The 26,521-nt window shown below is 40.0% G+C and overlaps 1 protein-coding gene and 1 pseudogene across 1 annotated transcript in view; both read right to left on the bottom strand.

Annotated features, from left to right (window-relative positions):
- Positions 1-26,521, bottom strand: part of VAMP7 (vesicle associated membrane protein 7) — a 427,850-nt gene that overhangs the window by 206,125 nt on the left and 195,204 nt on the right. The window lies entirely within an intron of this gene.
- Positions 10,183-11,761, bottom strand: LOC138142627 (heme oxygenase 1-like; annotated as a pseudogene).

The following is a 26,521-nucleotide window of genomic DNA, read 5'->3' as shown; positions in this document are numbered from 1 at the left end:
TGCCCTCCCTTCCATCATCCCCCCTCACATCCCCTTCCCCCCTATTCTCCTGGAGGGTGAGATCCCCTATTTAGTGTGTATTTCCCTCCCTCCTCAGGCCAGATTCAATAGGAATAAGGTTGACCTATTCCCTTTTGCCTTCCTATTCTTCCCCTCCATTGTAACCATTTCCCCTTGCCTCTTCTGTATGAGATAGTTTACCCCACTCTATCTCTCCCCATCTCCTCTCATTATATTCCTCTCACCTCTTAATTTCACCTTTTAAGTATCATCCCTTCCTGTTAAATTGGTCCCATGCCCCCTATCTATGTATATCTGTAAAAGTATATACACACATTCACATATGTATTCATGTGCCCGCATACCCTCATATAAAGACATATATATATATATATATTTCTAATCCCTTCAACTACTGAGAAAAGTTTCATAAGTTACAATTATTGTTTTTCCATGTAGGAATGTTAATAGTTCAACTTTGGCCAGGTGGCTCAGTGAGCAAGAGCACCGGCTCCAGTGCTGGGACGACCCAGATCAAATCCAGGCCCAGACACTCAGCACCACACCCAGAAACAACAACTGGCCATACAACCCCAAGCAAGTCACCCAACCTCGAGTGCTTCAAAAAAAAATAGTTCTACTTTGATAGGTTCCTTATGATTTCTTTTCCCTGTTTACCTTCTCATGCTTCTCTTGCTTCTTGTATCTAAATGTCAAATTTTCTATTCAACTCTGGTTTTTTCAGCAAGAATGCTTGAAAGTCCTCTATTCCACTGAATGACCATATTTTCCCCTGAAACATGATACTCAGTTTGGCTGGGTAGGTGACTCTTGGTTTTAATCCCAGCTCCTGTGCCCTCCAGAATATCACATTCCAGGCCCTTCTATCCCTCAGTGTAGAAGCTGCCAGATCCTGGGTTATCCTGATTGTGTTTCCACAATATTCAAATTGTTTCTTCCTGGCTGCTTGTAATATTCTCTCCTTAATCTGGGAATTCCGGAACCTGGCTATAATATTTCTAGGAGTTTTCTTTTTGGGATCTTTTTCAGGAGGTGATCGGTGGATTCTTTCAACCTCTATTTTGCCCTCTCGTTCTAAAATATCAGGGCAGTTTTCTTTGAGAACTTCCTGGAGGATGCTTTCTAGGTTCTTGCTTTGGTTATGGCTTTCAGGTAGTCCAATAATTTTTAAATTATCTCTCCTGGATCTATTTTCCAGGTCAGTGGTTTTTCCCCTGAGATATTTCACATTGCCTTCTATTCTTTCATTTGTTTGGATCTGTTTGACAGCATCTTGATTTCTCATAAAGTCATTAGCTTCCATTTTCTCCAATCTAATTCTGAAGCAATGATTCTCCTCAGTGAGCTTTTGAGATTCTTTTTCCATCTGGCAAATTCGACTTTTTAAGGCATTCTTCTCCTCATTGCCTTTTTGAGCCTCCTTTGCCATTTGAGTCAGTCTGTTTTTTAAGGTATTATTTTCTTCAGTCAGGCTGTTGACTCTCATTTCATAATTTTCTTGCATTGTTCTCATTTCTCTTCCCAATTTTTCCTCCACTTCTCTTATCTGCTTCTTAAGGTCCTCTATGGCCTGTAACCAGCTTGTATTTTCCTTTGAAGCTTTTGGTGCAGGAGTACTGACTTCACTGTTTTCCTCCTGTTCCATGCCTTGCTCCTTCTTGTCCCCAAAATAGGAGTATAATGTTGGAATCTTCTGTCTGCTTTGTTTCCTCTGCCTGCTCATTTTGCCACTCAATTATTTGACTTTTGGGCTTTTTGCCACGGTAGGACTCTGCCACCAGACAGGGGAGTTTTTGTCCCAAACGCTGGGGTTTTCTCAGCTGCCAGAGGTATTAGATGGGTGCCCTCTCTGAGGTCTCCACACGCTCTGGCAAGCTGGACACACACCCCAGGACCTCCACCCTAGACTGCAATCCAGATCCAAGCAGGTTAAAGCAAGAGCGATTACCCCTCAGACTGGTGCTTGGTCCCCCTACACTCTGCAGGCCAGGAGCTGAAGCCGCCACGTGGCACTGGCAGGCTGTGCTGGTGTCTCAGTGGTTTCTCGCCCCAGGGCTAAAAGCCACGCACTCCCACTAACTGGTCCCAAAGTCCAGACTGCACTGGCCTCTCACCTTGTCTTTCGCATCTATGTATTGATAAATCTGGAAATGGCCAAAGCTGCTGCTGATCTGGAGTCCCTCTGGCAGGTGGCTGGTCAGGCCCGCCCTGGGGCTAAAGCCTCAGCGTGGTGCTGGGCTCGGCTCCCAGAGCGCTGTGCTGGCCGATTCCTGCCGGCCTGCCGGGGCTGTCCTCAGCGGGAGGTTAGCTTCTCTGTGTCATTATGTGGGTTCTGCAGCTCCAAAGTTTGTTTAGAGTCCCCTTTTTACATGGATTGGGGAGGGTGGAAGCCGGAGCCGCGGGAGGGTCGTGCTTCTACTCCGACATCTTGGCTCCGCCCCCTCCAATCCTTCATAATCTTTACAATATTGCTGTTGCTGTGGAAATTGTTCTCTTGGTTCTGATCAATTCAGTTTGCATCAGTTCATTTGAGTCTTCCCAAGTTTGTCTTAAATCATCTCCTTCATAATTGCCTACAACTCAATAGCATTCTATCACATCTGTATACTATAACTTGCTAAACCATTCCCCAATTAATGGGCATCCCCTCAATTTTCATTGCTTCTCCACCACAAAAAGAATTGCTATAAATATGTTTTGTATATGTGGGTTGTTTTTCTTTTGATCTCTTTGTACTATAGATCTAGTAGCGGTATTGCTGGGTTAGAGGGCATACGCATTTTAATAGCTTTGGGGACATAGTTCCAAATTACTTTCTATAATGGCTGGACTGGTTCACAGATCCACCAACCATGCATTGATGTACCTGTTTTCCCATAGCTCTTCCAGCATTTGTTATTTTCACTTTTTCTTAATTTTGTAGACCTGATGGGTATGACATGGTGCCTCAGAGTTTTAATTTGCATTTCTCTAGTTATTAGTGATTTAGAACATTTTTTCATGACTATACCTTGGGTTTCTTCCTTTTGAAAATTGTCTGTTCCTATCCTCTAATGGAAGTGGATCAATTGGGCAATGGCTCTTATTCCTATAAATTTGATTCAGTTTCCTGTATATCTAAGAAATGAAATATTTATCAGAGAAATTTAATGCAAAGATTTTCCTCAGTTTCCTGTTTCTTTTCTAATTTTACCTGTGTTACAGGTTTTGTTTGTAGAAAAAAAAACCTTTAATATTATATAATCAAAATTATCCATTTTGCCTATTTTTTGGTTTTGAAAATTTTTGCTTTCCATAGATATGACAGGCAAGTTTCTCTGTGCTCCATTAATTTGCTTATGATGTCCCCCTTTGTGTCTAAATCATGTATTTGTTTTGAACTTACTTTGGTATATGGTATGAAATATTGGTCTATATCTAGTTTCTGCCAGATTCTTTTCAAGTTTTCCCAACAGTTTTTGTCCAATAGTGGGTTTTTGTCCAAATAGCTGGGATTTTTGAGTTTATCAAAGACTGGGTTACTGAGCTTATTTACTTTCATAGTTTGTGTAACTAATCTGTTCATCTGATCAAACTATTTCTTACCTAGTACAGTTAGTTTTACAGTTTCAAAAATGCAAATTTATTCCTATGCAATTGACATGTTGGGAACATTTTGGGAATAATACAAATTTTAGTTTGTGTATGTGCCATTTCTTCCATTAGAAACAGTGAGAACACAGAAAACTGCTCTACTTTGTAATTCACAAGCTGCAACCCTTCTTTCTCTTACTTTCACAAGCAAACCTCAGTCATTTTTCCAAGATAAAGTGCCATATTTATTGTGTTTCTTCTAGGGTAATAGGAATTGTCAACAGAGGACTGGTTTGTATTCCACTTCCCACCCCCCTTCTACCATAGAGCTTGAGGCCCAGAGTTGCACATGACTTTGCTAACCTGACTTAGTTGTGGGAACCAGAACAGAGGTCAAGCAGCAACCTCAGTCAGCAACCTCAGTCCATGGCCTCCTCCACTTATTATTGTAGTATTAATTTATTTCTTAACCATTTAACATATATAAAACTGCTACTACTTTATTAGGATCTTATATGTTTGTTTTTTTTTTTAAGCAATCGGGGTTAAGTAACTTGCTCAAGGTTACACAGCCAGTTATTTCTGGGTGTGGTGCTGAGTGTCTGAGCCCAGGATTCGATCTCCAGGTCATCCCAACACTGGAGCCGGTGCTCTTACTCGCTGAGCCACCTGGCCTCCCCTAAGCAATTGGGGTTAAGTAACTTGCTCAAGGTTACACGGCCAGGTGTTTCTGGGTGGGTGCTAAGTGTCTGAGCCCGGGATTCTATCTCCAGGTCTTCTCAACACTGGAGCTGGTGCTCTTACTCGCTGTGCTACCTGGCTGCCCCAAGGATCTTATATGTTTAAAAATGTATCACTGGGGCAGCTAGGTGGCACAGTGAATAGAGCACCGGCCCTGGAGTCAGGAGGACCTGAGTTCAAATCTGGCCTCAGACACTTAACACAAAACTACCCATGTGACCTTGGACAAGTCACTGAACCCCAATTGCCCTCCAAAAAGCAAAATAAAATGTATCACTGATCAAATTTTTAATCATTAGTCCCTAACTCCATTTCCCCCATAAGCTCTATTGTTTCTATTGTGCAATTTTATATAGGAAATTCCCTAAATTTTGGGGAATACATGTCACATTATAGCAGAATTGACTGTATCAAATTGTTTTGATGATTATGACTTTGTAGTATAGTTTGAGATCTGATACTACTAGGCTCCCTTCCTTCCCATTCTTTCATTATTGATTTCCTTGATAGTCTTGCCAGTTTGTTCCTTCAGATGTATTTTGTTGTTACTGTTTCTAACTCTTTAAAGTAATCCTTTGGTAGTTTGATTGGCATGTCACAAGATAACTAAATTAATTTAGGTGGTATTGTCAATCTTATTATATTGCCTTAGCCAACCCACGAGCAATGAACATTTCCCCAATGTTATTCCCTCTTACCAGGCTCCTGATGCTGAGGTGTGGGAGAGTGTGCCATTCTATCAAGTCTTCAACTTAGTTTCCTGCCTTTGGGAGAGTATCCACTCCATCTGCTCCAAGTTCTTGCTCCTTCATCTGAACTGTTCAAGGATTTGAAAGGATCTGCCCTCACCTCACAATACTATTAACTTTGAAAATCTTCCTAAATATTGGTTTTATTCTCCACATCCCATTGATTTTGAACCCCTGTAGGTCATCATCTAAACCCCATTCCCCATCCCCAACTACCTTATTTCCATCCCCTCAATGCCCCAAATCAAAGCCATTCATCTCTTCTACTGTGTTCTCTGGAATGACTGTTCCTTAGGCAACAAACTTACTTATACCTTTAAATCTTTCTCTTTTCTACTACTCCCCTGCTCTGGCTATCACTGAGACCTGGCTCTTTCCTGATAATGCAGTTTCTCTGGTCACACTTTCTATCTGGTTGCACTTTCACTCATTCCCTTTGACTCAGTCACCATGAGGGTGGCAGGGAGTTGGATTTCTCCTTCCTCCCCATTGCTACTTAACAGGTTTTTCCTCTATCACCATCACTAATTAATTTCTGCTCCTTTGAAGCTCATAAATTCACACCTAACAACTAATCAAAATCCTGATAGCTGTTGTCCCCCAACCTTCCTTCCTAAATGAATTCAGCACCTGGATCAAAATCATTCTTTCCCCCTCAACTCCTACCCCCATACTTCAACATACATATTCTTGATACACTCTCAAACATTATAACCTCATAGTTAACTTACTTATTTCCCATGACCTACTCTTTCACCCCACCTCAGTCATACATAAAGATTATCATACCTTTGATCTTGCCATCACCCACAAATGCACTACTTCCACATTCAAGAATTCTGAAATTCCCTTCTCTAATCGCAATCTATTGATTTTCTACCTTTCCCTCTGCCTTCCCATACTGCACTGTGCTTACTCATTCATACCATGACTTCAATTCCTCAAGCCCTCAGTTCCCTTCCAGGCCATGCCCCCTACATTAGCCATACTCTCCTCTTCCCATCTTGATCCTTTGCTTGAACTAGTTAGATTTTATACTATTCTCGTCTCTTCAATCTCTAGCCACCTCATCAAATCTCAGATATGCCAAGCCTCAGTCTTGCCTAACTCCCACCATCTGTTGCCTTTGCTCCTACACAGGTGCTGCTGAATGAAGGTGGAGAAAATGAGGCAACCATTACTCTAGATGCACTAGAAATTTATGTTTCATATTATCAGCAGGGCCCTCACTGTTGCAATACTTATTCCCAGATCAACTTCATTATACCACTCACCATAGCAGCAATTCCAAATCTTTTCACCGTCCTCAAACTTCCCACAGCTCCCCCTCCCTACCACCATCACAGTTGAGAACATTACTTCATATTTTACTGAAAAAAGACGAGGCCTTTTGCCATGAGCTCTCTCTTTGCCATCTAATTTTTGCTCATATGCCTTCTGCCACTATCTCCTGCTTCACCCCTGTTTTACAGAAAGAAGTGACGCTTCTCCCTGGAAGGCAAACCTCTCTTTCTGCACAGGTGATCACATTCTGTCCTGTTTTCTCCAATAGATTGCCCTCTCTGTCATCCACACTCTCTCACTTATATTCAGTCTCTCCCTGTCTACTGGATCATACCTGGGCCTACAAACTTGCCCAGATCTTCCCCCATCCTCCAAATATCCTCGATTGATATATCCTTCTCCGCTGATCATTGTCTTGCATCTCTTCCACATTATGTGGTGGAAAGTCCTTGAGAAGGCTGTCTATAATGGGTGCTTGCACTTCATTTCACCTCACTCTCTTCTTATCTCTCTACAATCGGGCTTCTGACATCATCAGCCAAAACTGCTGTCTCCAAAGTTGTCAATGATCACTGGCCTTTTCTCAATCCTCACCCTTTTTGACTTCTCTGCAGCCTTTGACATTCTCAATCACCCTCTTTTCCTCAATACTCTCCTCTCTAGCTTTTCAGGACTCGCTCTCCTGCTTCTCCCACCTATCACTCCTCGCGGCATCCTTTGCTAGATCCTCATCCAGATCATTCCTTCTAACTAGCAGTCATACAGGACTCTGCCTGGGCCCTCTTCTCTTCTCCCTCTGTACTATTGCACATGGTGATCTCATCAGGTTCCATGGGTTTCATAACCATCTCTATGCTAATGATTCTCAAATCTACCTTTTCTACCACAATTTTTCTGTTAATGTCTAATATCATATCCTAACTACCTTTCAGACATCTCAAACTGCATGTCCAGTAGACATCTTAAACTCAATATGCCCAGAATAGAACTCATTATCTCTTCACCTAATCCCTGCCCCATTCCTACTTTCCCCATTCAGAGGGCAATGCCATCCTCCCAGACCCTCAGACTCAAAACCTAGGAATCTTCCTGGATTGCTAACTATATCTCACCCCCATAACTATATCCAACCTCCATATCCAAGGTCTGTCAATTTCACTTTTGTAGCATCTTTTGAATGTATCTCCTTTTCTCCTCTGACATTGTCATCACCATGATACAGGCCCTCATCACCTCATACCTGGATTATTGTAGTAGCCTGCTTGTGGGTCAGCCTGCCTTAAGTCTCTCCTCACTCCAATCTATCCTCCATTCAGCCATCAAAGTGATTTTCCTACAGCTTAGGTTTGATGATGTCCCTCTTCCCCCTCCCCTGCCATTCAATAAACTCCAGTGGCTCTCTATTGCTTCCAGAATCAAATAAAAAATGGCATTCAAAGTCCTTTATAACCTGCCCCACCCCCCTCCAGTCTCCTTACACCTTACTACCTTACACATACTCTTTATGTGAGATAAAGTGACATAGCCCCCTGGCCATTTTATGAACAAGCCCTTCCATCTCTCAGCTGTGGGTATTTTCTCTGGCTGTCCTCCATGCCTGGAATGCTCTCTCTCCACTCTAACTGCTGACCTCCCTGACTTTTCTTAAGTCCCAACTAAAATCCCATCTTCTTCAGGAAACCTTCCACAACCTCTCTTAATTCTAGTGCCTTCCTTCTGCTAATTATTACCTATTTATCCTGTACATAGCTCATTAGACTGGGAGCTCCTTGAAAGCAGGGACAATCTTTAGCCTTTCTTTGTATCCTCAGTGCTTGGCACAGTGCCTGACACATAGCAAGTGCTTAATAAATGCTTATTGGCTGACCAACTAAAATTAGAAGGGAAGCAGTTAATTGGGAAATTTTTTCAGCAAACTTCTCTGATAAAGGTCACATTTCCAGTACACACACACACACACACACACACACACACACACACACTCTACTGATTAAATTTTATAAGACAAAAAATCCTTTTCCCAAAAGTCAAATGAGAAATGGTCAAAGGAAATGTACAGTCATTTTTAAAATTTTTTTAAAAAAAATTTTAGACAAATACTAAAACTTATTTAGTCTCTTGCAATTATGTACCTTATATTTCCCTTAGCTTTTCCATGTCAAATCTTCTCTTGAGTTCACATTTTGTTTTTCTTTAACAGTCCTGAAAATCTGACAGTAGATCAAATGTTCATTTTTTTTTCATTCAGAATTATGCTTAGCTTTGCTGGGTATGATATTTTCAACTGGAGGCCTCGTTCTTTTGCTCTTCAATGTATAGTATTCCGAGACCTTTTAGTGTTACCAGTGTTAGGTCTTGTGTGATTCTAATTGTGGTACCATCATATGCAAATTGTTTGTTTACTTGTTGCTTATAATATTTTGTCCTTGATTTGGGGGTTTCCAAATTTAACTATAATATTCCTGTGAGTTTTTCTCATAGGATCTCTTTCAGGTACTGATCAGTAGATTTTTTCTATTTCTACTTTCCCCTCTTGTTCTAATGCCTCAAGACAATTTTCTTTAATTATTTCTTGTATTACTGTATCAAGATTTTTTTTAATTACAAATTTCAGGTAGTCCAATTATTCTTATTTTCTCTTCTTGATCTGTTCTCTAGATCTTTTGTTTTTCTTATGAGATGTTTCACATTCTCATCTATTTTTTCATTCTTTATATATATTTTTTCTTTTTAGTTCTTCTCATAACTTTGCTGGCTTCCCATTTCCCAATTTGGATTTTCAAGGTGTCATTTTCTTCCTTAAGATTCTGTATCTCCTTTTCTAATTTTTCATATGCTTGAATTTTTCACTTTGAAAACTGCTTGTTTATATTGTTTGACCATTTATAGTATATATTGGAGAATGGTTCTTAGTGTTAAATTTTAATCAGTTTCTTAAATATCTTAGATATGAGACTGTTATCAAAGAGACTTGATGCAAAGATTCTTCCCCCAGTTACCTATTTTCCTTATAATCTTAACTAAATTATATTTATTTGTACATAATCTTTTAAATTTTATAAAATCAAAATTGTCCATTTTATTTTGTGATCCTCTCTATCATTTATTTAGTGATGAAGTAATTTCTTCCTTGTTCCTCTAATTGGTTTGTTATATTAATGTCTAGGTCATTTGGAGTTTATCATGATGTATGGTATGAGGTGCTGATTTATCTGTAATGTCTGCCAGACTTCTGTCCAGTTTTTCTTGCAGTTTTTGTCAAATGAATCCTTCCTCTACTAACAGAGTTTAGCAAATGATATGCTACTGTGTTTTTTTGCTTCTGTATTTTGTATACCTAATAAGTTCCAATGAATGATCTCTTTTTTTTCTCAACCAGTAACAAATTATTTTAATGATTACTGTTTTGTTGTGCAGTTTTAGTTCTGGTATTCATAGATCTCCCCTTTATTTTCACTTTTTTTCATTATTACCTTTGAGATTCTTGACCTTTTGTTCTTCCAAATAAATTTCATTATTATTTTTCTAATTCCATAAAACATTCTTTTTTTTTCAGAAGTTAAGAAACACTGTTTATTGAAAGTTTACACAGACAGGCTCAAGCACATCGACATTCAAACCATGTTATTTAAAAAAACACACACATACAAACACACCCCCAACAAAATGAGGCAAATACCATCCCACCTGACCCTGGGGGAAAAAGAAACACCCAAACATTGTGAAAACTGGACCAAACAAAACCCACAGAAGACTGGCTTCTTAACAAGACACAACATTCTGAAATACAAAAACAAAAGCCAGTCTACAGGCCAAAGGGAAAGGCGTCAAACAGGGAGCCAGGGAGCCCAGGTGCTGGGTTTGGCAGGTCATTTCTCAGGGCTGGAAATTTGGTCTCTTTGGGGTGTTCCTGGTAGGAACCCGGAGAGAGTGCTACATCTTTGGGCAGCCCCTGAGGGCCCCCTTAAAAGTTCAAAGTTCAGGCCAGAGGTGCTTTGAGTCAGAGTGGGGTTTTCCTCCATCTTTTCCAGTAAAGGGGAACCTGACCCATAATGACCAGAGAAGGCCCATCGAGTGAATTTTTTCACACTGGAAGCAGTCTGTAGGTTCAGTAGGGGAGGCCATGCAAGGTCACTCTGAAGTGTCTTTTCTGTTTTATTCACATAGCATAGAACCCCACAGCAACTGTGGCCACGATGGAAAGGGTGAGGATCAAGCGGAGGAAGGGTGAGTGGGAGAGGAGACTTTGCTGGGGCTTTGAGGCAGCAGTCTCTGTGGAAGTCGGGCCTTGTCCTTTGCTGCCAGGCCTTTTCCGAAGCTCCTGCTTCCCAGAAACATTTCCGTTATCCTGGCTCTTAGGTAACAACTCCTGCAGCTCCTCAAACATCTGGATGTTTAGGAGGAAGAATGTCTGTGCCTCCTCCACCACCTTCGTCTTGGTGGCTGGGCTCATCTCGATGGCATTCATTCGGGAGCGGTAAAGCTGCTTGAATTTGGTGGCATTGGCAATGGCTGGGAAACTGAAGAAGGCCACCACTTCCCCTGTGCTGGGTAGCCCCAGGGACTTCTGGGCAATCTTCTTTTTTTTTGCAATCTTCTTTTTTTTTTTTTTTTAAAGCAATCGGGGTTAAGTAACTTGCTCAAGGTTACATGGCCAGGTGTTTCTGGGTGGGTGCTAAGTGTCTGAGCCCGGGATTCGATCTCCAGGTTTTTTTCAACACTGGAGCCGGTGCTCTTACTCGCTGTGCTACCTGGCCGCCCCACTGGGCAATCTTCTTAAGGATCTGATCCCCAGAGAGGTCCCCCAGGTAGTGTGTGTAGGCGTGGGCCACCAGCAGCTCAGGCTCAGTGTGGCCCACATCATGAAGCCCAGTTAAGTACTTCTCTGTGGCTGCTGTGTAGGGGAATCTCCTTCCTCCACTGGGGGCCATACCAGAACTCCATATCCTGCTGCAGGGCAGGGTTCCAGTTCAGTTCATCAGGGAAGTAGATTGGGGTGATGGCAGGGTGGTTCTTGTTCTGCTCCAGCTCCTCTTCCAAGGCCAAATAGATGTGATACAGAGAAGATTATTTCACCATCTTGAAGCACTCCTGGGGCACCTGTCCCTTCTGGAAGTTCTTCAGGAATTCACATTCTCAGCCTGGGTGTGAACTTCCTTTGTGGCTTCTTTCAGGGCCTCTGACAAATCCTGAGGCATGCTGTCCAGCTGCTCTGCCTTGACACCTTCCATCATGATCTTCTTTCTTGGCTTGACTCTCCCGGCTCCTGTCCCAGTTTGCCTTGGTCAGTAGTGCCCAAAGTCGCCTGTGCCCTTCTCTCCAAAGTGCCTGGAGCGCAGTGGACTGAATTTGTTCCCATAAAACATTCTTTTGGGAGTTTCACTGGTATAGCACTAGATAAGTAAATTAGTTTAGGTTTTTATTACATTGGTTTAACTTACTCATATGCAATCAATATTTCTCCATTTATCTAGGTCTGTCTTTATTTCTGTGAAGTGTTTTATAGTTGAATACATATAGTCCCTGGGTGAATCTTGATAGATATGTTCCCAATTTTTTTGTAGCTTTTGTGGTTATTTTGAATGGAATTTCTCTGTCCAACTATTTCTTTTTTTTTTTTTTTGCTTTTTTTGGAGGGGGGAAGGTAGGGTAATTGGGGTTAAGTGACTTGCCCAATGTCACAAGGCTAGTTTTTGTGTTAAATGTCTGAGGCCGGATTTGAACTCAGGTCCTCCTGACTCCAGGGCCGGCGCTCTATTCACTGTGCCACCTAGTCACCCCTGTCCAACTATTTCTGCTGCATTTTGTTGGTAACATATAGGAATGCCGATGGTTTGTGAGGATTTATTTTATATTACTGAAACTTTGCTGAAGTCATTAATTCAATTAATTTTTTAGTTGACTCTTTGTGTTTCTAGTTTCTGTTGCCTCTCTAGGATACAAAGTCATACCTACAAAAGTGATAATTTTGTTTACTTCAGGCCTATGCTTCTTCCCCTAATTTCTGTTTCTTGTCTTACTGCCATAGCTAGTGTTTCTAGTGTTATGTTAAATAGTAGTGGTGATAATGGGCATCTTTGCTTTATCTTATTGGAAATGCTTTCCCCCTCCACCCATTACATATAATATTTGTGCTTACTGTATAAAAGAAAGGTCCATTTATTCCTATGATTTCTATAATTTTAAGAGAAATACGTTAGATTTTATTTTAAAAAATCTTTTAAACATCTATTGATACAATAGTATTTTATATAATTTGTATTATTAATTTGAATATATATTGTAGTCTTTCCTTATGCTGTGTTCTGTGTTCTTGGCGTGAACACAATATGGACATAGTGTATGTCATTCTAATATGTTGTTGCAGCCTACTTGAAAATATTTATTTAAAATGTTTGCATCAATGTTTATTAGGAATATTGGTCTGAAATTTTCCTTCTCTGTTTTGTTTCTCCCAGGTTTAGGTATCAAAACTGTACTTGTATTATAAGAAGATAAAAAAATGTGCTTCCTTTTCTTATTATTGTAAATGTTTTAAAGCATATTGGAATGACTTTTTTTGGAATGTCTGAGAAAATTTACCTGCAAATTTATCTAGTCCCAGAGTTTTTGGCTTTGAGACTTCATTTATATCTTGTGTTTTTTTTTTAATTTGCTTATTTCTATTTTCAACATTCATTTCCACAAGATTTTGAGTTACAAATTTTCTCCCCATCTTTCCTCTACCCCACCCCAAAATAGCACTGGGAAAAAGCCCTAAAATACATTAATAAGTGAAAAGTTATAAAAACTAAAACTCTGTGAAAGGTGGGAGCCTGAACATGGCAACTTGTTTACAAATTGTAACTTAGATACTAAATCATAACTTAGACACCAAGTCAAAATTTCAGATTCTGTGACCTATGAAAGCCAGAACAAGATTATTGTGACAAGGACACGATCAATACACAAACTTATGTTTGGGCATAATATTGGTTTAATTCCCAAGCTCACTATTAAGCAGAAAACCCCAAATATACACAATCAGTAGTGATGCACTCTCTAGCTCCTCCTCCCTTTGTCTGTTTTCTGTAATTACCATGGGGATTTTGGGGTTCTTGAGCAGGGATCCACAAAACTATCTGGCTGCTGCCCCAGACTGATGATTGCCCCTGTTTATAAGTATTCATAATGATTGATTGAACAACTACCTATAATCATTTGAGAACTCCATAGTCTCTTCCTTTGGTATAAAAAAGAAGATCCCATGGTTTTGGGGGAGGTACAGGGTTCCCCAGCCAGGGGAATTCCAGATCTTATAATGTGTTTAACATCTCTGTTTTTCTATATTTTGGTAAGGTCTTTATGCCCCAACATATGGTCAACTTTTGTAAAGGTGCCACATACAGCTGAGAAATACATGTGTGTATGTTATATGTGTGTATATATGTATGTATGCATATATATTTGTGTGTATATATATATACACATCCATCCATCTGTCCATCCGTCCATCTATCTATCTATCTATCTATCTATCTATCTATCTATCTATCTATCTATCTATCTATCTATCTATCACCAGAGAGCTGTCATTTCTAATTTTTCTAATGTACTAGTCAGATTCTTAACTTTCTTCTTGTTTATTATTTGGTTCATATCAAGCACAACAGATTTTGCTCTAGCCCCTTATTTTAAATCTATGTTGATTGTTCCTTTTAATTAACATATTATGGGATTCTTCTTTCTAAACTACTCTGCTATCCTCCATTTTATAGGTGAGTTCATAGTGTTTACATTCACAGTTATTATTGTGAGCTGTGTATTTCCCTCCATTCTATCCTCTTGTACTTTTTCCTATTTTCTTTCACCTCCAGCTTTATAGATAAGGTGTTAGAAAAGAGGGAGTTATACTTACACTTGTGATCTTATAAATGAAATTACCTGCTTCCACTCTGTTGCAGGTCTTCTTTTGCCTTTATCCCATTTCTGATACAGGTTTTTACTCTTTCTTCTGTTCCTTTTAATCTTTCTTTTGCATTCTTCCCTCCAACATCCTAGTTTATTTTGCTTATGACTATTCCATTATGTATTCTGTCCTTTTTCTTAGCACCTTCTCTACTCCTCCTTTGTCTTTGTCCTCTCACAAGTTTAATCTACTTTCTGTACTGAAATCTGTTTATATGTGAGTATGTGTGTAAGTGGGGATTTGTGTTCAATCTTCCTTTATCTGATTCAGGTGAAAGTAGGAGTACTCTGGAGCCAACTCACATTGACTTATGAGCCTGTTATTGAATTTTCAGTATGAGCATTTATACCTTGGAAAACAACAAATGTTACAAATCAGATTTTGACTTATTATTTTATGGAGTGCCTAGGTTTAATAAAGTGATGGAGAGCATGCTAATAATTCAGATTAAACTAAAAAGTGTATATGTGTTTATGCCACCCCCAAGATCCAGTTGTTAAACATTTACCAGCACATCACTATATTAAAGTAAAGTTTGTAGGGTGCCTTCTTCCATGACTATATACTCTTCATTCTATGCACCACTATTTTGTGATATTGATTTCCCTCCCATTCTTTCTCTTTCCTCCCCCATTATTGTCCCTGTCCCTCTCATTTTTGTCTTCTCCTAAAACCACTAAAACAGGACAAAGTCACTCATAAATTCTTTGTTGTTTTAACCTTTATCTATGACCCTTAAAGATATTAGAGTTCTGAGTGGACATTTGTTTCTTGTCCCACTATTAATATGTAAACAATTTATCTCCCTTTCAAGTAAACAAATATATGTTTCTCTATTTCTCTTTGTACCTGTATTTCCATTTCTAAATGTCTACTTGTTTGTGGCCTTTACATCAGGAATACTTAGAATATTTTTTCCTATTAAAAGTCCATTTCCCTCCTGTAAAATTATATTTAATTTTGCTAGGTGGATTATCCTTGCTTTCTAATTGCTATCTGATATCTTTATCTCTTGCCATTTGGGATGTCATATTTCAAGCTCTCCTGTCCTTTATAATGGTAACTGCTAAGTCTAATGTCAACCTTATTGTGGCCCCTTGGTATTTGAACACCTTCTTGTTAGTAGTTTAAGTTACATTTTTTCTTTTACATGGAATCTTTGGATTTTGGATATAATACTCCTGGAAGTTTTCATTTTTTTTTTCTGGATGTGGATGGCGAATTCTTTTTATTTTTTTTTACTTTGTCCTTTGGTTCTAAGAATTCTGGGAAGTTTTAATTTATACTTTCTTGAAATAAGTGTGAGAAAATATGACTGTAGACTTCAGCTGTGCAGATGATTCTTATTATTCTATATTCCATAGGCTGAAAAATGCACATGTCCCTTTCCCTCAGAAATATTTCTTTGAGATAAACTGAGTCTAACCCTTCCTGATATGCAGTTGATATTAAAACTGACCTTTGCTGTGATTGGTTTAGATTTGTCTTGCTAATACTGCAGAATGCTGCCTAAAAGCAGTGTATAAAAATAATATTTTACCCTATACTCAGTAGATGCTCTAAATGAATATCTACCTGAATAGCAAAATAAGGATCTCTTTGCTTAATCTCTGGACTCCTGCTTACTTACTGACTCCCTCTTCATGGATCCTTTGAGACTGATGAGTAATGATACCTGAAGGTCAACTTCAAATTTAATTCCACTATGTATGGTAGCCAGACTTTTTTTTCTAATCACAGTTTTCAGACAGTCTATCAATTTTTCATTTTTGTTTGTCTGTTTGTTTTTTGCTTTTTGGAGGGGCAATTGGGGTTGTGACTTGCCCAAGGTTGTGATTAGCCCATTACCATGGCTAATAAGTATTAAGTGTTTGAGGTCAGATTTGAATTCAGGTCCTCCTGACTCCAGGGCCGGTGCTCAATTCACTGCTCCACCTAGCCACCCCTTATTAATTTTTCCTGACCTGTTTCACAGGTCAGTTGTTTTTCCTATTATATATGTTAGATTTTCCTGTTTTTTCCCCAAATACTTTGGTTTTGTTTCAATAATTCTTGTTGTTTTATTGAATCATTGTTCTTTATGTCTAGCTCATTTTAATTTTCAGGGCATTCAGTTCTACTGAATGTTTTCTACTGTTAATTTCAAGATGTCAATTTTCCTTTCCATTCTTTTCTCCTTAGCGTTTTGATTATATCTTGTTTCATTTCTTCTAGATACTCCTATAATCCCTTTTACTAGGACATTTTTTTTCTTGAGGCTTTTCATGGACTTATTTTAGGATCAGTAGCCATTTCGTGGCTTACCTTCTGGGGGTCTCTCAAACCAAGGTGTCTCCTCATGGAATTTGGAGATTTTCTTGATTTATTCCTCTTATGCACCTCAGTATTTAGATTGGGGTCTTGTGTTTGTGTCAAGCCCTGTAAGTTAAGGGTGTGTGCATTGTGGCTCAGACTAGACCCCTCCTTCCAGTGACTCTGGGGCTCTTCCAGTGCTGGTTTCTGTCTACCTGGGTCCCTCTTATCACACTACTCCAGTACTTCTCTCTGTTCTAAGCTTTGCCTGGGCTCCTTTCCACCTGCTGCTGCCCTCAGAGGCTGCTCCTTTGTTACTTACTGAAAGTTTCCCTGAAAACCACAGGCTTCACAAATTCCTCAAACTGGATTTCTCCTAGGCCTTTCCCAACTATTCTTGGCCCACTGGTGTCTCATTGGATCTACTCTGACCTGAAAGCCCCAAGGCTGCTCTTTCTGGCTGGTCATGTTCTTTGGGGAAAGGCTTGGTCTCTGTTGGGCTGGGTTCAGGCACTGCTTGGCTCATTGGACCTACCCTGGAATGCTTGAAAATTTGCTAGGCTTCTGCAGGCACAGGCTTTTCTGGGAAGGCTTACCCTGGGCTCAGGTGCTGCTGGCCTCAGGGAGGGAGTGTCATATTGGACTTAGGATTTTCCTTTCCTCTATCAAAAACTCTAGGAGGAGCTGGTCACTTATCTCTAGTTATTATTTTCACTGTGGCAACCAGTTTCTCCCCATTAGTTAGAATCAGATCTGATATGGAATTTTCCCTTGTTTGTTTGTTTATCTATGCATGGGAATAATATGATGATTTCATGCTTCCAAATGTGACATAGAGAGAGAATTCCAGCACCTTGCACAATGCTTATCACATAGAAGGGGCTTAGTAAATGGTGATTAATTGATTAATGTCTGGGTAACTTAAATCTCCATCACTGCTATGTCATTCCTCTGTGGCAGGCTTATGCTCTGTTCCTTAAACTCATTTATTTTTCTCCTCCTCTTCCCTGGTCTCACTGTGAATCAGCAGTTTTCTCAGGGCTTTTGTAAAGCTTGGTAAAATGACATTTTAAAGGGGTTAGGAGTTATTTGGAGGTTAATCTCTGAGCAAATACAGCATTGTCATTCTCATCTTCAGGCCTTGTTCCTTTGGTCCAAAGATGATAATAGCAGACAACAGTAGTTTTCCTATGCTGGACTTTTTCCTGAGCAGGAACAGGACTTGAGCTTGTAACCTTTGAGAAGTAAATTTTGTAACAGGACCTTCAGTGAATTATTTCCTAGCTCAATCAAACAATTATTCATTAAATCTTCCGATGTGCCTGGCACTGTGGCAGACATCAGAGACAAAAAAAAAAAACAATTAAAACAGCATCTGTGCTATGCCAGTTGTTGAAGATACTAAGAGAGAGATGATTAAAACACTTGCTCTCCTGAGATCTTTGAGCTGGAATTAGGAGCCGCAGAGGGCATCTATTCGAATCCACACTGGAACAGCAATGTCTCCCAATAGCAATGATACCACCACTAACTCCCATTTCTTTGCTACTTTAAGGTTCTACCTCTGCTTGGAAGCCTGCTCTGATCCCTGCAGCTGGAAGTGTCTTCTCCCTTTTCAATTTTCCTTGAACACTCAGTCTGTCTTGTTCCTTTGCCCACCCCCTTCCACACTTCATTATTATTTTTTAAATTTAATTTTTCTTTTGGTCTTTTTATGGAGGGGGGAAGGCAGGGCAATTGGGGTTAAGTGACTTGCCCAAGGTCACACAGCTAGTATGAGTTAAGTGTCTGAGGCTGTATTTGACCTCAGGTCCTCCTGACTTCAGGAACCATGCTCTATTCACTTCGCCACCTAGCTGCCCTCATACTTTATAGCATAATGATGTCTATATATGTCCTATCACCCCTCCCCATTCCTAGACCCCAGCATAGTCATTATTACTACCTACCAGGAAAACTGCCTCATTGGAAAGGGGATAGTAAGAGTGAGTCAGGGTAACTCCCTCCTTTGCAGAGGTGCCCTGGAATCTCTTGGTGGAATGCCCAGTAAACTGTTCAGAGTGTTAGATTCTATTTGTTCAATTTGTATGCCAATTTATTAAGTAGTCAGTCTCTGACTGTATCTGGCCAACATTTAATTAAGTCCTTGGATCAGGCCAATTTGATATCTCTTACTAATTTCAAGATACCATGTTGGCAAACTTATCAACATCCACCAATTGCTAAAATATGAAATTGTCTTCTGTTGGCACTACAGTATTAATCAGCTCAAGATCTTGCAGCATTCAGGGCCCAGAGGATCAGACCCCTCTATCAATGTATTGTATTGATACAATACATTTGTCCTGAGACAAGGCTTATGGTAGTAGTAGTGCAATGTGGTTCTCCTATACATTGGCAGAACACTAGACTTCAAATCCAAGCAACTGGGTTTGAATTCTGACTCTCCTAAATTCAGTACCTGTGTGTCCTTAGATTAAGGTAGGAATGGCATGCTCATCTCCAGTGACATCAAACAGGGAAGGAAAGTCACCATACTAGATAATAGAGCCAGAATCTAAAGAAGGTTCAATAAACTGGAATAGTAGGAAGAATCTAAGAAGTTCAAATTTAATAGCAATGAATGTGAAGTCCAATACTTCAATTCAAAAAATCAGCTGCATGAATATATGATGAGGTACATAGGCTATATCAAACTGCTTACCATTTTAGGGAGGGAAGTGGAGGGGTGGAAGGGAAGGAGGGAGGGTGAAAATTTGGAATTCAAATTTTATTTTAAAAAATGAATGTTAAGAATTGTCTTTATATATAATTGCTTTGTTTTGTTTTTGGAGAGGGGAAGACAAGGCAATTGGGGTTAAGTGACTTGCCCAAGGTCACACAGCTAGTAAGTGTGTCAAGTGTCTGAGGTTGGATTTGAACTCAGGTCCTCCTGACTTCAGAGCCAGTGCTCTATTCACTGCAGCACCACCTAGCTGCCCCTTTTACATTGAATTGGGAAAAAAATACTATTTATAAAAAAATATGATGAGAGAGATGTAGCTCAATAACAAAACGTGGGGAAAAGGTGTAGTGTGCATGAAAGGGGGGGTGAGAGTTCCACTGTCCTATACCTAGGATATACCTCATCTGGAGTACTGGGTTTGTTCTGAGCACCACAGTTTATGAATGATGCTGATAAATAAAAGGAGGGCAATCAGAATGGTGAAGGGCCTAAAAAGTAGGTTGCCTAGCAGAAGTAATGGGCATAGTAGAAAAACTGGAATCTGCTGGCAAGCCTCACCAAAGAAACAAAGGAGAGAATAAGAGGTCGGAAATGAAAATACACAAAAGTGAAGGACAATGCAGAAGAAGAGGAGAAAAACAAAAACATTAAAAGAAAACTGATACTGAAGGAAGTATGTATAGAGACAATCCTAAGGATTATAAATCTCCCTGAAGAATGTGACGGGACAAAAAACCTGAACACTACACCACAATACAGGAAATAATATAAGAAAACTGCCCAGAATTTCTGAACATAGACAGCAAAGTACCAATGAAATTAGTTCATAGATCACGTCCATAAAACACACACACACACACACACACACACACACACACACACACACTACAGAAAACTCCAAGACACATAGTAGTTAAATTTAATGATTCCATTTAGAAACAGCACATTCTGCAAGCAACCAGGAGAAAGGCCTTTAAATGCGAAGAAAAGGAAATCCAAATAACACAAGACTATTCTATACCCATAGGAAAAAGCAGGAGGGAATGGAATAATGGGTTCCAAAGAATAATGGCCCTCAGGATGCAGCTCAGAGTGATCTACCCAGCAAATCTGAGTTTAACCATACATGAGACAAGATTGATGTTTAATAATAAAGAAATGTGTGAAACCTACTTAGAAAGAAAAACCAGCCCTAAGGAGATTATTTGCTTCTTGAATACCCCAGACAACAGCAATGCAGGAGGGGTAAACAGATGTAGAAGCTAAAGACAGCAACAGCAATAGAGAGAGAGCAGAGAGATCAGGGAAATGCTTCTTTTTAGATATACACAAGAAGATAGAGGGAGGCCAAGGCAGACGTCAGATGGAGGTAATGGTGGAGAGGCAGGCTTGGTGCATTATGGATGGAATTTCATGGCACCCTGCCTACAGGTTAATCAATGTTTTTTTTTGTGGGTCCAAATAATAAAATGGAAAATGCATGGAACAAAATTCATGAGAAGGCAGAGGGAAGGAGAGGATAGAAGGGAGTATGTGATGTGCTCTGCTTAAGTCAACTACTAGCAATGAGGAGAAGGTGACCCCTGTGTTCTCTCAGAAAGAGCCGAGCCTGTAGGGGAGGTGAAGAAGGGATTGAAATGGTGGGGGAGAAAGAGGAAGGAAAAGATCTTGCTTTGGTGGTGGGAGGGGGTTCCACTGCTATAGGTGAACGGAAATGGGGGCTACTTGCTGGGTGATATCTGTGGGGATTGAGTGCCTTAAAAGAGTGCTAATCCTGCTTGGAGGTTGGTGTGTGTGTGTGTGTGTGTGTGTGTGTGTGTATGTTGAAACTTTTGGAGGCAAATAGAACCTGAGGGAATGAGAAAGCACAGACTTCTCACAGAGGAAGATGTTGAAGGAAATGTGGGAGGAAGGTGACCAAGAAGCCTATACAGATCAGTAATGGGCTGCATTATCAGGGGTGGGAGAGTGTCTACTATGGGTATTGTTCCTATCCCCCATTACCTACAGGAATTGACATTTTCTGGGAGCAATGCACAATGGAAAAGGGAGAGATGGGGGCCACAATCTATAAGACAGTAGTAGAAACTACTTAGAGGGGAGAGCAGAATGGATACTTCTAAAGATGTGATTCCATAGGAATGCAGAGAACAGAGGCCTGAATAAGCACAGGAGCTTTGAATCACATAATTAAGGGAAGATGGGTAGTGAAAAGAGTGAGGGAGAGAAGTCGTTTCTGGAAAGGGACACCAAAAATGAAATTTTAAAAACTAACCCACGGATAGGAAGGAAAAGTGAAATCTACTTGACTGTGAGGAAAAAAAGAGCAAGATTTAAATCACAAGATAAGCAAAATTCCTAAGGGAAAAGTGTAACAAACAAGAGGAGGGAATCAGAGGGGACGGAAAGAGAGCCAGTGGAAACAAGTCCACCTAAAAACAGATTAAGGTAAAATCATGGAAGAAACATAACATTGTTGGGGAGTAGAAACAAGACCTCCGTGTGGCTCCAGCTCCCACCACCTCCAATTCATGTAAAAGGGGACTCTAAACAAACTTTAAAGCTACAGAGCCCACAAAATGATACAGAGAAGCTAACCTCCTGCTAAGGACAGGCCAGCAGACAGCAGGAATCGGCCAGTGCAGCGATCTGGGAGCTGAGTTTTTAGCCCCAGGGTGGGCCTGAACAACCACCCACTGGAGGGAGTCCAGATCACCAGCAGCTGTGGCTATACAGAATTATCAACACATAGATGCTAAGGACAAAGTGAGATGTCAATGCAGTGTGGACTTTGGGACCCAGTAGTTAGGAGTGTGTTGGCTTTTGCCCCCAGGGTGAGAAGCTACTGAGGGCTGCAGCGCAACTGCCACCAAGTGTCAGCTTCAGCTCCTGGCCTGCAGAGTGTAGGGGGACCAAGCGACCAGTCTGACGGGTAATCGCTCTTGCTTTAACCTTCTTGGACCTGGATTGCAGTCTAGGGTAGAGGTCCTGGGGTGTGTAACCAGCTTGCCAGAGCATGTGGAGGCTTCAGAAAGGGCACCCAACTAATACCTCAGGCAGCTGAGAAAATCCCAGCATTTGGAACGAAGCTCCCCCATCCAGTGGCAGAGTCCTACTGTGGGAAAAAGCCCCAGGGGTCAAGTGACTGAGGGGCAACATGACCAGGCAAAGGAAGCAAACCAAGCAGAGCAATCCAATATTAGACTCCTATTTTGGAGACAAAAGGATCAAAGCATGGAACAAGAGGAAGACAGTGAAGTCAGAACTCCTGCATCAAAAGTTTCCAAGAAAAATACGAGCTGGTTACAGGCCATAGAGGACCTTAAGAAGCAGATAAGAGAAGTGGAGGAAAAATTGGGAAGAGAAATGAGAACAATGCAAGAAAATTATGAAATGAGAGTCAACAGCCTGACTGAGGAAAATAACACCTCAAAAAACAGATTGACTCAAATGGCAAAAGAAGCTCAAAAAGGCAATGAGGAGAATATCTTAAAAAGCCAAATTTGCCAGATGGAAAAGGAATCTCAAAAGCTCAATGAGGAGAATCATTCCTTCAGAATTAGATTGGAGCAAATGGAAGCTAATGACTTTATTAGAAATCAAGATGTTGTTAAACAGATCCAAACAAATGAAAGAATAGAAGGCAATGTGAAATATCTCATGGGAAAAACCACTTAGCTGGAAAATAGATCCAGGAGAGATAATTTAAAAATTATTGGACTACCTGAAAGCCATGGTCAAAGAAAGAACCTAGAAATCATCCTCCAAGAAATTCTCAAGGAAAACTGCCCTGATGTTTTAGAACGAGAGGGCAAAATAGAGGTTGAAAGAATCCACCGATCACCCCCTGAAAAAGATCCCAAAAAGGAAACTCCTAGGAATATTATAACCAGTTTCCGAAATTCCCAGATCAAGGAAAGAATATTACAAGCATCCAGGAAGAAACAATTTGAATATTGTGGAAACACAATTAGGATAACTCAGGATCTGGCAGCTTCTACACTGAGGGATCAAAGGGCTTGGAACATGATATTCTGGAGGTCATAGGAGCTGGGATTAAAACCAAGAATCACCTACCCAGCAAAACTGAGTATCATGTTTCAGAGGAAAATATAGTCATTCAGTGGAATAGAGGACATTCAAGCATTCTTGATGAAAAAACCAGAGTTGAATAGAAAATTTGACATTCAGATACAAGAAGCAAGAGAAGCATGAGAAGGTAAACGGGGAAAAGAAATCATAAGGAACTTATCAAAGTTGAATTATTAACATTCTTACATGGAAAAACAACAATTGTAACTGATGAAACTTTTCTCAGTATGAAAATAGTTGAAGGGAATAGAAGTATATATATATGTATATATATGTCTATATTGGAGGGTATACGGGCGTATGAATACATATGTGAATGTGTGTATATATGTTTACAGGTATACATAGATAGAGGGCACAGGACCAATTTAATGGGAAGGAATGATACTTAAAAGGTGAAATCAAGAGGTGAGAGAGGAATATAATGAGAGGAGATGGGGAGAGACAGAATGGGGTAAACTATCTTATATAGAAGAGGCAAGGGAAAATGGTTACAATGGAGGGGAAGAATAAGAAGGCAAAAGGGAATGAGTCAACCTTATTCTCATTGAATTTGTCCTGGGGAGGGAATGAAATACACACTAAATAGGGTATCTCACCCTACAGGAGAGTAGGGGGGAAGGGGATGAGAGGGGGGATGTTGGAAGTGAGGAGAGGCTGTGGGGGGAGGGAAGTTTGAAGCACCCACTTTTGAAAAGGGACAGGATCAAAGTAGAGAATAGAATAAGTGGGGGCTGTGATAGGATGGAGGGAAATATAGTCAGTCTTTCACAATATATCCACTATGCAAATGTTTTGCATTAGCTACACAGGTACTACCTAAACTGAATTGCTTATCTTCCCAGTAAGAGTGGGTGACAAGTGAGGAAGGAAATGAATCTGAAATTCAAAGTTTTAAAATCAAATGTTTAAAAAATATATATATGTATACATATACCTACTATTATTAATACTATTTTACATGTAATTGGGAAATAAGTTATAGAGGCACTGGGGCATAGAGATCCACCTGCCCTACTGGAAATGTCAAAGGGGGTATGGGAGAAGATATGGGAGAGAGGAGATTGGAGGAGGGGATATCCTGTGGGACTGCTGTTTTGGGGTGGTGGGTAGGGGAAAAATGGGGAGAAAATTTGTAACTCAAAATCTGGGGGAAATGAATGATGTCAATCAGAAGTTAATAAAGCATTTGAAAAATGAAAAAAAAAAGAACAAAGGATGAACAACAACTGCACCCTTCCTCCCCCAATCCTTGTTTTCCAGCTCTCTTAGAAGACAGCTGGGCCTTCCTGCAGTGGAACTTAAGGTACTTGAGGGCAGATAGTATCTTGTTTTTTTGCTTGTATTTATACTAGAGCTTATAACACATAGCACACAGTAAGCGCTCAATAAATGCTTTTTCTGCTAAAAAAAAAAGAAACATGATATTGTGTCTACAACAGAAGAGAAATCATAATTTGAAGAAAACCCCATTAGAGACAAATTGAGGAAAAGAGAAATTTAACTCTCTAAACTTTGAATTTGAATGGATTAAACAATCCAATAAAATGGAAAAAAGGGTGACAGATTGAATAAGAAAACCAAACCCAACAATCTGTTGCTTATAAGAAACACATTCACAAAACAAAGACAGATGCAAAAGAAAACTGAGGGGATGGGAAATTTTATAATGCATCAAATGAATCCCCCAAAGCAGGAGTTGCTACCATGCTCTCAGACATAGTGAAAACAAACATTCAAAAAATAAAAAAAAGCATAAACAAGAAAACTACATTGTGGTGAAAGGAACTATGGACAACAAACCAACATCAGTAATAAACTTCTATGTTCCAAATATCCTCGCTTCCAAATTTGTAAAGGAAACATTAACTGAGCTACAAGAATACATAGATAGTAACACAATAATGATAGGAGACTTAAATGTCCCTCTCTCAGGTTGATAGAAATATAAACAAAAGAGAAAAATGGAACTGAACAAGTGAGATAATTCCTGACCCTACCCCCAAGCAGGTGCTAGGACCTCTTCCTATATTTATATATACATATATATATATATATATATATATATATATATATATATATATATATATTTTGCATATGCTTCTATGTGTCTGTGCTGTTTCCTTGAAGAATATAAGCTGCTCTATGACAGGAAATGTTTCCTTTTTGTCTTTGTAACCATAGAATCTAAGGCAGTGCCTGGTGCATAGTAGGTATTTCATAAATGTTTTTTGATTTATTGATTGAGCAAACTAGATGGAATAAATTAATGGTGATATGAATGTTCAGAAGCTCAGCTATTTTCTGATGGTTTGAAGTTCCCTTCTGCTGCTCTCTTTCACTTTTCCCCTTTCCTGTCTTACCTTCTGGGAGAAATGGAACAAATGCTGACATTTAGGGAACCATGTAAATGAGCATTTTTGACTAAATTTCACACATTTTCTACATACTGGACTGGGTGGGATTTGTTATGAATAAGTATGGAGGGTGCAATCCAGATTGGGAAGTCCTTTGACAGAAGGACATTGCCTGTCCCCTCTTCCCTCCCCCCACCAAGATTCCAAGTGATCTTCACATGCAAAAACCACCCAGGGTTTAAAACTGTGTTCATCAGAAATTTGTCAGAGCATCATCGCCACAGTGGCTTAAAGCCAATATCCTTTTTGTCCTTGTGTATCTTCACTTTCAGCATAATATTGCCACCAAGATGTTCCTATTTTGACTCAGTGGCTGGGCAGAGACTGAATACGTTAATATACTGTTTGCCAACTGTGAAACCCTCCAGCCTGGGAAAAAACAGCCCTGTTAGAAGTACTAAAAGAAAGGGTAGGATGGGGCGGCCAGGTAGCACAGCGAGTAAGAGCACTGGCTCCAGTGTCGGGATGACCTGGGGATGGAATCTGGGCTCAGACATTTAGCAGCCACCCAGAAACACCTGGCCGTGTAAACTTGAGCAAGTTACTTAACCCCAATTGCTTAAATAAAAGAAAGGGTAGGGGCAGCTAGGTGGCACAGTAAATAGAGCACCAGTCCTGAAGTCAGGTGGAACTGAGTTCAAATCTAGCCTCAGACACTTGACACTTAACTAGTTGTGTG

This window comes from Petaurus breviceps, unplaced genomic scaffold (genome assembly GCF_028583685.1).
Source record: "Petaurus breviceps papuanus isolate PSGF00001 unplaced genomic scaffold, PetGlider_PUasm1.0 90601, whole genome shotgun sequence".
NCBI classification, from domain to species: domain Eukaryota; kingdom Metazoa; phylum Chordata; class Mammalia; order Diprotodontia; family Petauridae; genus Petaurus; species Petaurus breviceps.
This window is presented reverse-complemented; position numbering and strand designations above follow the sequence as displayed.